The 12380-nt window shown below is 43.6% G+C and overlaps 1 protein-coding gene across 1 annotated transcript in view; it reads left to right on the forward strand.

Moving 5' to 3' along the window:
• Positions 1–278: 278 nt before the first annotated feature.
• Positions 279–12380, forward strand: part of LOC124789920 (serine/threonine-protein phosphatase 6 regulatory ankyrin repeat subunit B-like) — a 365119-nt gene continuing 353017 nt past the window's right edge. The window contains exon 1 of the mRNA XM_047257440.1: positions 279–323. The gene's annotated coding sequence lies outside the window, so the exon portion shown is untranslated. The remainder of the gene's footprint in view (positions 324–12380) is intronic.

Below are 12380 nucleotides of genomic sequence, written 5' to 3' on the forward strand. Positions count from 1 at the left end.
TGAATTCAGCAAATGCTATTGATCGTTTCGCAGGAACAGAAATCGCCGCTGTCTGTTTGAACTGATTAAATAAAAGTTTACATTGCCTCGACAGAAATGAGTTATTAGAGATAATGTCCGTATCAATAATTTTGCAGTGAATCATGCCGTGTGTCCGGGACTGCGATTTCTCAACAACGTGCAAATGACAGTTATCAAATAAACCCATTCCCTACGTTACTCAAGACCGAAACATAGTAGCAGTACCCTAACAAGCAGACTAGTTCCCGTCGTGCCTTGCTCGCGTCGACATCAAACTGCCGTCAAGACAGCAGCACTATCTGGTGAGAACAGAAAACATTAAAACAATTTCGTAACTTTCTGGTTATCGCAAATTCTTAATTGGTTGAGAGCGTTTATTATTAACTGCGATAAAGCATTGGGTGGATAGAAGTTACTGTGTCGTCAAGATAATATATTGAAATTCCACATTTTCATTACAAGTGAATGATTTCATGTTTCTGGTAACAGAATATATGACAGGACGCGCCTTTCAGTGAAAGAATGTTATTACGAATCTTTGCTGATATATGAGCAAATTTACGTATTCCGGAACGAAGAACTAGATCAAAAATACTAAATGATCGTACTTCTGATACCGTATGAGCAATTTAATCAGCTATGCGAGAAGTGCTAATGTCGCTTAGTATTTGAAGATTTTGCGGTAGGCCTATCTGATATAGCTATACCTGTTATTTCTGTTCACGTCTAAATGTTGTGTGTGAACTCGTTCGAACTGTAACATGTCAGTCCTAGTTTATGCCTTCGTTTAATCTTACGAGACAAGAAGTTTGGTCTGTAAAAATCAATTCATTTTTCTTTTTAGTTCCCTGACTGTTGAGGAAATGCTGCACGCTGCTGAATGCATCACAGCCTGTTTTGCACTTGGGTCGTGTCTCTCGACATAAATGCTTCAATCTTGTACGAATTGGAAAAGGAGAAAATCGGGCATCACTTGTAAACAATAGGGGTGACAATACCCTATAGCGAGCCGATACCGGAAAATCGTCGGATCTGTTATTTTCCTTCCGTACCGCTTGTGGATCATTTTAGCTGTGAGTTAGATAGGAGTGTTGTAGGTGCTGGTGGTAGATATTGCCAGAATGAATTTTCACTGTGCAGCGGAGTGTGTGCTGAATTGGAACCTGGCAGATTAAAACAGTATGCCGCACTAGGACAAGAACTTTTGACCCTTGGCTTTTCTTGGGCAAGTGCTCCACCGCCCCAGCTCTCCAAGACCAACTCACAAGTTCCCCCTCAAAGCTTCACAGGCGAAGTTCTGTCACGTTTTGACGGCAGGAAAAGAGGCACTCGAGGAAGTAAAGCTGCGCGGTCGAGTTATGATTGTGCTTGGGTAGCTCAGTCGGTACGACACTTTCGCGAAACGCAAAGCTTCCAAATTTGAGTCCCACTCTGGCGCACGGTTTTAATCTCCAAGAAGTTTTCTTTGGTCAGATGCCTGCGTAATTAGTTAGTTAGCCGGTCGGAGTGGCCGAGCGGTTCTAGGCGCTACAGTCTGGAGCCGCGCGACCGCTACGGTCGCAGGTTAGAATCCTGCCTCGGGCGTGGATGTATGTGATGTCCTTAGGTTAGTTAGGTTTAAGTAATTCTAAGTTCTAGGGGAGTGATGACCTCAGCAGCTAAGTCCCATAGTGCTCAGAGCCATTTGAACCATTTTTAATTAGTTAGTTAGTTACTTTCCATGGATCATTTTGCACGATAAATCATCATGATGTGAACGAGTCAATTTACATTCATGTTGCAAATTAATTTGTAGATCTATTTCTACTCCAAACATCACCATATAATAGTTATTATCTTTTTCCCCAGAAATGAAAACATGATATACTGATTGAGTTAGCAATTCCACCTACCACCTTTTACACGTTACAAACATAGAAATTCTTCTATGGAATAGAAGGAGTTGTCAAGGAGAAATTTTTTCAGTTTGTTTTCAAATTTTACCTTGCTGTCTGTTAGACATTTTATATCACTCGGTAAGTGGTCAAAAATTTTTATTGGAGCGTTGTGCACCCCTTCCTGTGATAAAGACCTTAACGCTGAGTAATGAATGTCATTTTTCCTTCTAGTATTGTAATTATGTACCTCATTGTTCCTTTTGAACTGTACTGAATTATTTACAACAAACTTCACGAGGAAATCAATATATTGTGAAGCAGTAGTCAGAATGCCCAACTCCTTAAACAGATGTCTACAAGATGATCGCGGGTGAGCACCACATATTATTCTTACAGCACGTTTTTGGGCAGTGAAGACCTTCTTTCGTAAGTTTAAGTAATATGGGAATAAATACATTATAATAGATATAGTTGGATGTTGGTTGTTGCCTACCACGTTTGACACAAAACTGAATGCCCGACGGCCGATCCATGTTCTCAGTCCACCGTTCTGACCTAATTTTTATCGTTCACCGAAGCGGTTTGTGATGGCCAAGACCGTACCGAGGGGGTTGCGAGACAGCCTTCGCCCGCCAAGGGGACAGGCAAGAGGGAACGGAAAAAACTGACTGGGCAAAAAGCAAGAAAGAAAGACAGTTTAAGAACTAACCAGGAAAGTTATGTTAATTCCACCCCTATCTTCTGCCTAAAGGAAGGCGCCTTTCCCTTGGTCCGCGACTGTAAACGCAGGCTTTTATCGCTGTTTAATCTGTAGTGTCATTTCAACCAAGCAGCATAATTAAGATACTACTACTGTTACTACTACAGAACAGACGTTTATTGCTAACAAGGCAAACAAGGGGACAGGGAGCATACGCATCTCGCTCATGCGCAACAATGGAGTTCATGCCATTAAATTTTATTTATACGTCAAGTTCCATTGGACCAAATTGAGGAGCAAATCTCCAAGGTCATGGAACGTGTCAGTACATGAAATTACAATATAAAAGTATTAACAGATAAAAATAAAATGTTTATGAACTCAAAAAAGTCAAGCCATAAGTTTCAGTAAACGCAGTCAACAATATAACATTAGAATAGCTACAGTTTGTAAGGTCTCAAATGTTGATAAGCGGATGCTGAAGTAACTATGTTACTTGACCGAAGTCTTTCCGATTTTTGCCGCTCGCTGCCAATTGAGGACTGGGACGAGACGTGACGGTGGACGAAGCAGTCAAGACAGGTGCTGCTGCCTAAATAAGAAACAGTTCAGCGAGAAGCCTACTGTGGCTGATGCATCATATTAGATAGTTGTAGTCGTGGCCTATAGACAGCTATACGCTGTTCAACTAAGCTGAACCCTCGTGTGTAAAAAACTCGTAGGCTCTGCCATTTGGTCATCGGCTGCATTGCTCAAGCATCTGTAAGTAGCCCTTACTGAGTATTAGGTATTTTGTTGTTATGCTTGTGCAAATGAAACTTTGACACATGCAAAATCCTCAATTTGTACTGTATAGTAGCTGCCATAAGCAGTTACATAAATATTTTGCTTTGTTTTTAGAAAATTTATACGCAATTTTTTATCAGTGTAGTTCATTTAAGTAATAATTTAATGAAACTTCATTTTTATTAAACGAAGTTATAAAATTATAAAATCTGTGACACCCGTGTAGAAAGAAAATTGCAGAAAGATAGTTTTATGTGGGGGGAGTGGGGGGGGGGGGGAGGGGAAGGACACGGCTTTGAGAATTCTGTCTGTGGAGTAGGATGAGGTCGTTGGTTGTGGTACATGTAAATGTCATGTTACTAGGTCCTCCCGCCGGGTAGACCATTGGCCGGGTGCAAGTCTTTCGATTTGACGCCACTTCGGCGACTTGCGCGTCGATGGGGATGAAATGTTGATGATTAGGACAACACAACGCCCAGTCCCTAGGCAGAGAAAAATCTCCGAACCAGCCGCGAAACGAACCCGAGCCCCTTGGTTTGACATTCTGTCGCGCTGACCACTCAGCGGACGTTGGTTGTGGTGATGAAGTTCAGTTGGTCATTTGGTTTATTTGGTCCCCTGATAGGCACTGCCATCAATGTCTTTAGTGTTTATTTATTCGCCACATCGCTGAGCACAACAGCATCGGACATGTCAGATACGTTACAGAAAAAAATATGTGCATACCATATATAAGAGGGGCGTTCAATAGGTAATGCAAAATATTTTTTCTCGGCCAAATTCGGTTGAAAAAATGCAGATTTTCTAGTGAGACATCTTGGAATATTCCTGCTTTAGCCCGTGTAGTTTCATAGATAGGTGGTGGCGCTATATGTAACCTTCAAAGTGGCGTCTGTAATGTAGATGCATTCTAAGCAGAGAGCTATGAGCTGTCGCTGATTGTCTATTTTTGCGTAAAACCAGCGCATCACAGATAATAATGGGCGCTTACAGAAAGTATATGGAGACCTGCTACTGAACAAAAGCACGTTGGGTCCCTCATCGGCCGTCAGCTGTAGGGAGGCTTTAGGTTGACTTCTGTTTATTGAGGGAGTTTTAGGAAAGTGTAACTCATCTACAAAAAAATCGCCTATTGAATACTAGTGTGCCACTGTCTTGAGTACTGCTCGAGTGTTTGGGATCCCTGTTTGGTCGAATTTAAAGAAGACATCGAAGCAATTCAGAAGCGTGCTGCTGTATTAATGATCGATTGTTTTGCTGACGATTCAAATGTTATGGTCATGCTTTGTGAACTCAAGTCGAAATCACTGGAGGGAAGTGACATTCTTTTCATGAAACACTGTTGAGAAAATTTAGAGAATAGGCATTTGCAGCTGACTGAAGAACAATTCAAATGCAGCCAATGTATGTTTCACGTAACGGCAGTGAAGTCAAGATAAGAGAAATTAGAGCTCGCGTGGTGGCATATAGAAATTCGGTTTTCCTTTATTCCAGTGGAGTAGGAAGGAAAATGACTAGAAGTGGTGCACGGTACCTTCCGCAAGGCGCCATTCAGTGGCTTCTGAGCTGACAGAAGTCATGGGATACCTCCAAATATTGTGTCGGGCCTCCTTTTATCCGGTGTAGTGCAGCACAGACCCAACAAGTCGTGGATAGTCCTCTGCAAAAATATTGAGCCATGCTGCCCCTATAGCAGCCCATAACTACGACAGTGTTGCCGGTGCAGGATTCTGTGCACGAGATGACCCATCGATTATGTCCCATAAATGTTCGATCGGATTCATGTCGGGCGGTCTGGGAGGCCAGACCATTCGCTCCAACTGTCCGGAACGTTCTTCAAACCAATCGCAAACAATTGTGGCCTGGAGACATGGTACATCGTCACCCATAAAAATTCCGTAGTTTTTTGGGAACATGAAGTCCATGATTGGCTGCAACTGGTCTTCAGGTAGCTGAGCACTTTCATTTCCAGACAATTATCAGTTCAGTTGGACCAGAGGATCCAGTCAATTCCCTCTCAACACAGCCCTGACCATTATGGAGGCACCACCAGCTTGCGCAGTGCCCTCTTGACAACTAAGTCCATGGCTTGATGAGGTATGTGTTACACTACCATCAGCTCTTACCAACTGAATCGAATAGTTTTCCAATCGTCTAGGGACCAACCAATACAGTGGGGGACTGCAGGCGATGTCATGCTGTTAGCAAAGGCACTCACTTCAATCGTCTGGTGCCACAGCCCATTAACACCATATTTCGCCACACTGGCCTAACAGATACATTCACCGTACGTCCCACACTGATTTCTGCGGTTGTTTCATACAATATTACTTGCCCCTTAGCACTGACAACTCTGCACACATTTCGTTGCTCTCAGTCATTAAGTGAAGGCTGTCAGCCACTGCGTTGTCCGTGGTGAGAGCTAATGCCTGAAATCTGGTATTCTCGCCACACTCTTGACACATTGGATCTCGGGATATTTAGTTGCCCAACCATTTCCAAAATGGAATGTCCAATGCATCTGGGTCCTACTGCTATTACGCATTGAAAGTCTGCTAATTCCTATTGTGCAGCCATTATCGCGTCGCAAGCCATTTCACATGAATCATCTGAGTACAAATGACAGCTCCACTAATGCTCTGTCCTTTTTTCCGTTGTGTAGACGATACTACGTCCATCTGCATATGTGCATATCGCTATCCTATGACTTTTGTCGCCTCTATGTGGATGGGGTAATCCAACTATAATTCAGTATGGCCTGCTGTTTAGAAAGTTTAAACTCAGTCTGTCGTTAGGTTAACACTTTGACTATCACTTAATCCCATGAACTATTTGGCGTATGCAACATATAGGCCAGCGCTCTCTGTGATGACAGATGAAAGTGTTGATGTATGAATGGCCAATTTGAAAGTCTTGTGCAAAAGTATAAAGCAGTTCCTAGCATGAGAGACACCTAGGAGGCGACTGACTACACTGTCTCCCAATCCGATGAAGCAGTTTGAAATTTGGCTCAAAGGTGCATCCACCTTCCTCTCCTCTGCAGTGGTGCAGTACCTTGGCGCCTTGCGAGGTTACCCTTGGGCTCGCCAATGCTCGAAACAGCAATGTGTCGACACATGCAAAAGAAGATGAGAGCTCAGAAGTACATGCGGGGTTTAAAGCGGATTAATGATCTGTCGGTGACACCACATTTCAGCCAGTTGTGCCCAACGCCACCATGGGCATGTCACATGATGGGAAGGTCGCCACACCCCTTCTTACCCACATTTCACCCCTTCCTCTCGATACCTCTGTGGTGTAGGAGAAGAGCTGCCAATACTGTATACCGATCATGTTCCTTTCAGAGTATGCTGATGCAATAGCTCCATAGTGAACAATCATACACAACTGTTCGCTCGATGAGTGATCCACATGCAGCGACTGGAAGGCTGCACAGGTCACATCAATATTTGAGAAAGGCAATAGGAGTAATCTACTAAATTACGGGCGCAGATCATTATGAGTTACCTCAAAGTGAATGGTCTAATGACACACGGTCAACATGGATTTAGGAAACATCATTCTTGTGAAACACAATTAGTTCTTTATTCAGACAAAGCGTTGAGTGCTATTGAAAAGGGATTTCAAATTGATTCCGTATTTTTAGATTTCCAGAAGACCATCCACACCATACTTTACAAGCAGCTTGTAATCGAATTGCGTGCTTTCAGTTATGCAACTGGACTCGTGATTTCCTGTCAGAGAGGTCACAGTTCATAGTAACTGAAGGAAAGCCATCCAGTAAAACAGAAGGGATTTCTGCTGTTCCTTATCTATATAAACGGTTTAGGGGACAATATGTGCAGCTGTCTTAGGTTGTTTCCAATTAATGCTGTGATTTATATTCTAGTAAAATCATCAGAAGATAAAACATTGTAAAACGATTTAGAAAAGGTATCCGTATGATGCCAAAATTTTCAGATAACGCTGAATAATGAAAAGTGTGAGGTCATCGACATGACTGTAAAAGAAATTCGTTAACTTCAGTTACTTGATGAATAAGTCTAATCTAAAAGTCGTAAATTCAACAAAATACTTAGGAACTACAATTAAAAACAACCTGAATTGGAAAGAATACATAGAAAATGTTGTGGGGAAGGTGAAACAAAGACTGTGTTTTATTGGCAGAGCACTTAGGAGATGCAAAAGATCTACTAAAGAGACTGCCTACACTACGCTTTTCCATCCTCTGGCTGCACAGAGTGAGTCCTTACCAGATAGGATTAACGGAGTCCATTGAGACAAAGAAGGGCAGCACGTTTTATATTATCGAGAAATAGGGGAGATCGTGTCACAGACATGATACAGGATTTGTGGTGGACATAATTAAAACAAAGGCATTTCTTGTTGCAGCGGAATCTTCTCACGAAATTTCAGTCACCAACTTTCTCCTCCGAATGCGAAAATATTTTGTTGATACCAACCCACATAGGGAGAAACGATCATCATAATAAAATAAGGGAAATCAGAGCTCGCACGTAAAGATATAGATGTTCGTTCTTTTCCACTTGCTGTTTGAGACTGGAATAATAGAGAATTATTGTGAAAGTGGGTCAATGAACCCTCTGCCAGGCAGTTAAGTGTGATTTGCAGAGTATCCATGTAGATGTTGACGTAGATGTGGATGAAGAGGTCAGAACCACGATGTCCAGTTTTGAAATTACGCGGTTTTCTTATGGGTGGCCGAGGAGACCATTTCAGACACACTGCCTCAGTGGCTGGCATAAAAGTCGTCAATGAAGCTACGCTTGCAGTTCTGCAAGCATACTAGCAGGCTCAAGAGCAGCAGCAAGGCCCAGCTGCAGGCGCCAGGGACTCTTGTCACAGTATGGTTGGGTTGTTTGGGGGAGGAGACCAGACATCGGTCTCATCGGATTAGAGAAGGATAGGGAAGGAAGTCGGCCGTACCTTTCCAAAGGATCCATCCCGGGATTTGCTTGGAGCGATTTCGGGAAATCACGGAAAACCTAAATCAGGATGGCTGGACGCGGGATTGAACCGTCGTCGTTCCGAATGCGAGTCCAGTCGTCAAGTTTGTTTATGCACAGGTACAGTTCTATTGTCCTCAGAAAAGACGGGCAGGCGACACCGAGATTGTTGCCGATCTGGGGTGTCTTAGAACGACCCTTTATTCACTTACGTGTCGATGTCGCACCCCTCCGAGACCACACCACATGAGGACACGAAACAGGAGGGCTGAAATAGCACAGCACCTTTTGCCACTTCGTACTGCGTTCAGATTTCGTCAAATGGTTCTGAACGTCCGGCAGCTGTTCCTCTCTGTACAACAGAACCAAAACTGCGGTCGCACTGCAGTCCAAAGGGGTGCGATAATGTTGAGTGAGGTTGCTTGCCCACTGGTCAAGATCGTCGTACTGTTGCTTAAGGCACTGTGAACCGTCGCTTTCGACCGCGAAATGTGTGGGAATCGACCCCCCAAGGAGAGGTGTGGTCTCGCTGACGCCCTTTGCGGCCACGCCCTAAGGCCTTTGTGTGTCTATTCTGAGTGGCGGTGTGACTGAGAGGTTTTCCTCTGCCTACCATCAGAAAACCGCGTGATTTCAAGTCTGGACGACGCGGTTCTGACCTCCATCGCAGAGGCGTCAGAAGGCGTGAAGTGCAGGTAAGAGGGGGTGCGATGATCGTCCCATCCTGTGACGCGTGTACTATGGCGGTGTACAGAATTGTGATGAAATTTTTTGGCAATGTGACATCATTAATCCAACCAGAGTCGCCGACTACGGGTATGCTCAGTCGCTTAAACAAACTCCAAAATTTGAGTGGGTATGCACAGCATGCCTCACTAAAAATTGTTGTATTATTTTTTCTTTACGTTACTGTTCTGTAAAAAAATACTGATGGGCGGCTGGCTTTTGCAATACTCCGCTGTGAAAATGTTATCTCAAAACAAACGCCTAATTGAACTTGTAGGAATCAAAACCCTCGTTGACCTGTGCGGTAAATGTAGTGACAGTTTTCTAAAAAAGTCCGAATATTAAGGGAATGCCGCTTGTTAAGTCAATACTGTAACCTGAAGGCGAATTATTATTACTGTATTAAATAACTAGAAATGAAGCCGGTTGGGTACAATACGATGAAGAGATTTATACTACGAAGTACGAATTTAATTAGCTGGTTCTTTTAAGATAACCTTTTGACGACATAACCACATACGTTACGAGTAGGCGATATACGTAATGCGAAGACTGCCACATACATCCTAGCTATAACATTCAGTAATGGACATTATTTATAATATCATGGCGAAGCGCCGGCCGGTGTGGCCGTGCGGTTCTAGGCGCTATAGTCTGGAACCGCGAGACCGCTAAGGTCGCAGGTTCGAATCCTGCCTCGGACATGGATGTGTGTGATGTCCTTAGGTTAGTTAGGTTTAAGTAGTTCTAAGTTTTAGGGGACTGATGGCCTCAGAAGTTGAGTCCCATAATGCTCAGAGCCATTTGAACCAATCATGGCGAAGCTCTTTGTGGTTTAATAGGCAGCTCTGTAACAATCACGAAACACAACAGCCAGCGGGAGATATTTTTGTTTTATTATATTGGATATAGTGTAACTTACACGGAACTTGAATTTCCAAACTTCAACACTTGAACGAACACCAGAAGCTGTAACGTGTATATGCTAGACGCTAGTTTGTGTTCTGTTCGATCTGTGCTTGGAATTATGTCTTCATGTCAAAATTGTTAAAATGGACATGTAGTTAGTGAAATACAAAAGGACTCTGACTGATAATCGTGAAGGTGATATCGTATTGACATTGTGTAGCTGTAAAAGTGATCCATCTTCGGCAGCTTGTGAGAATAAAATCCTTGTTGCTATTTCTGGTAACTTCCACGGAAAACGATACCGGTACTGAATGTGGTAACTGAAGGAGCAGGACTTTTCAAAAACATGAGTTTTTTTCTCTCCTGTAGGTCTGTGTGTGAAAACGAGAGATTTCCTCCAAAAACTGTTACTATAAACAAGGATTCCTATAATGCCTTCATTAAATACAGCTTTAAGAACTAGTCCGTTGCTCTAAAACGATGGAATCTCATAAAAAAGTAATGTGTTCAGTTAGTGCAAGTAATTCTATGAAAAATGAGTAAATATTCTGTGATGAGTCAGTTAATAGTGGCGGGGGGACTAGAAATGTGACACATATTATTATTATGTGCGTATGGATCGTGTCGGATCACCCATTACATTTATGATTTGCCTTTCAAGTAGCCCATATAGCTTTCATTCTTTTGCTATGTGCTTTGTTCCTTTCTTCTGACCACTTGGTCTCTGATCATTTAAGGACTCCATTCTCTGGCTTTACTACCCATCTATTTATCTTCTGACGTTAAAGTTTCCTGTCTACTGTGTCCGATGTTCCTATCTGTGACTTTTCCAAGTCATATTTGACTTGTCATGTTGATTAATCGGGTTTCTGCCGGTTATTCGCGTCTTTCCTGCACGATATTTTAACTACGTGCACTCTTCTTCAGGTGCTGTCTGATACTGATTCCCGTGTGGAGTCAATTTGTATTTCGCATGTCCTAAATGTATCCACACCGATTAAACAACCAACTATTAATTTCTCTACTATCAAAAAATTGGCATCGTACAGGAAACTGTCCTAATTGTTTCTGACCAGTGGCAGTTTGTACCGTGCAATTTTGCACTGCCAGTGTAGGTATACGTCCACATTTCTTCAATTCTTGAAAGAATCCCTGTGACATCAAATTAGTCGTAACCCCTGTGCCAAGCACAATGGGTACCAAGGTCAAATATTTTGGCTTTAATAGTAGCTTGTACCTTGTCCTCTGTCCAGTTTTTCCGTGTGCTCTCATTACCTTGATGCATATCATCTCCCACATCTTTGCCATGATCGTATCTGATAAAGCAAGTGTCGATCACGCTCGTGCCCCCACTCCCCTCCAAGGTCACAGAAAGGGGACCTACCGTGACTGGTTCAAGTGTTCCAGCATCGCGGTGGCATCGACTTCAAGATTAGGCGGAACTTCCACTATGTTGACCCTTGGTGTTTAGTTACGCCAATGATTGTCCTGAGAGGCTCTCGACTGAAATTCTCTTTACCTCTGTGTGTTATTCGGCATATGTGTGTTACTTTGCTGGCCGAATTCCGCTGTCATGGGTTATTCGGTTGTCCGTTATTGTTCGGCGCTGCCAAGCGATCGGCAGATTATTGCCGGAAGCTTGTGTCTGTACATATTGTACAGGCTGGCCATACGCTACTCGCCCATTGTAATTGTTTTTGCTAAATTTTTGACCATTTCTTTTATATCCACCGTTGTGATTACCATTACCATTACCATAGGTCTGTGTGGGGTGAGGTTGCCATCCGTGTTGTGCTACGAATATGTTGTTTACTTGTTGGTCCATAACTCCCTGTGTCGCTATCGGCGTATTAACAGGCTTTGGTTGTACTGGTCTCTCTTCATATATTAAATCTATTGAGTCCAGTACAGATAGAAAGTATTGTGTCGTGTTCTGGGATGGTGGACAGGAAGACGGCTCTTTAAAATTTTCAGCACATTTACTTGAGATATACAGATCCTGTACACCTCCCGAAAACTCGATCCTCCTCACCAGCTTGTCTCCCCCATCCTCTCCCACCCCCGCCCGCTGCCGTGCCTGTATTCCCACGTACCACTGGGTCTCCATCTCTCCACCCTCCTTACCCTCTCCCAAGGTGGCTTCCGCCAGCTCCCTGTCCCTGATGATGATGCCCTCCTCCCTTCCATCTACCCCTCCTACCAACTTTGATCCTCCCTCCCTCTTCCTGTGTTTGCTCCTTTGGGCACCCTCCCTCCCTTCTCTCCCTCTTCCCTCCCTCCTCCATTTCTCCCCACTCCATCCCCGGGCTTCCCTTCCCCTATCCCTCTACTCCTCCCCCCATCTCCTCAGCCATTGGCATCTTTGTTCTCCCCTCTCCCCCCCCCCCCCTCACC

This window comes from Schistocerca piceifrons, chromosome 3 (genome assembly GCF_021461385.2).
Source record: "Schistocerca piceifrons isolate TAMUIC-IGC-003096 chromosome 3, iqSchPice1.1, whole genome shotgun sequence".
In the NCBI taxonomy this organism is placed as follows: domain Eukaryota; kingdom Metazoa; phylum Arthropoda; class Insecta; order Orthoptera; family Acrididae; genus Schistocerca; species Schistocerca piceifrons.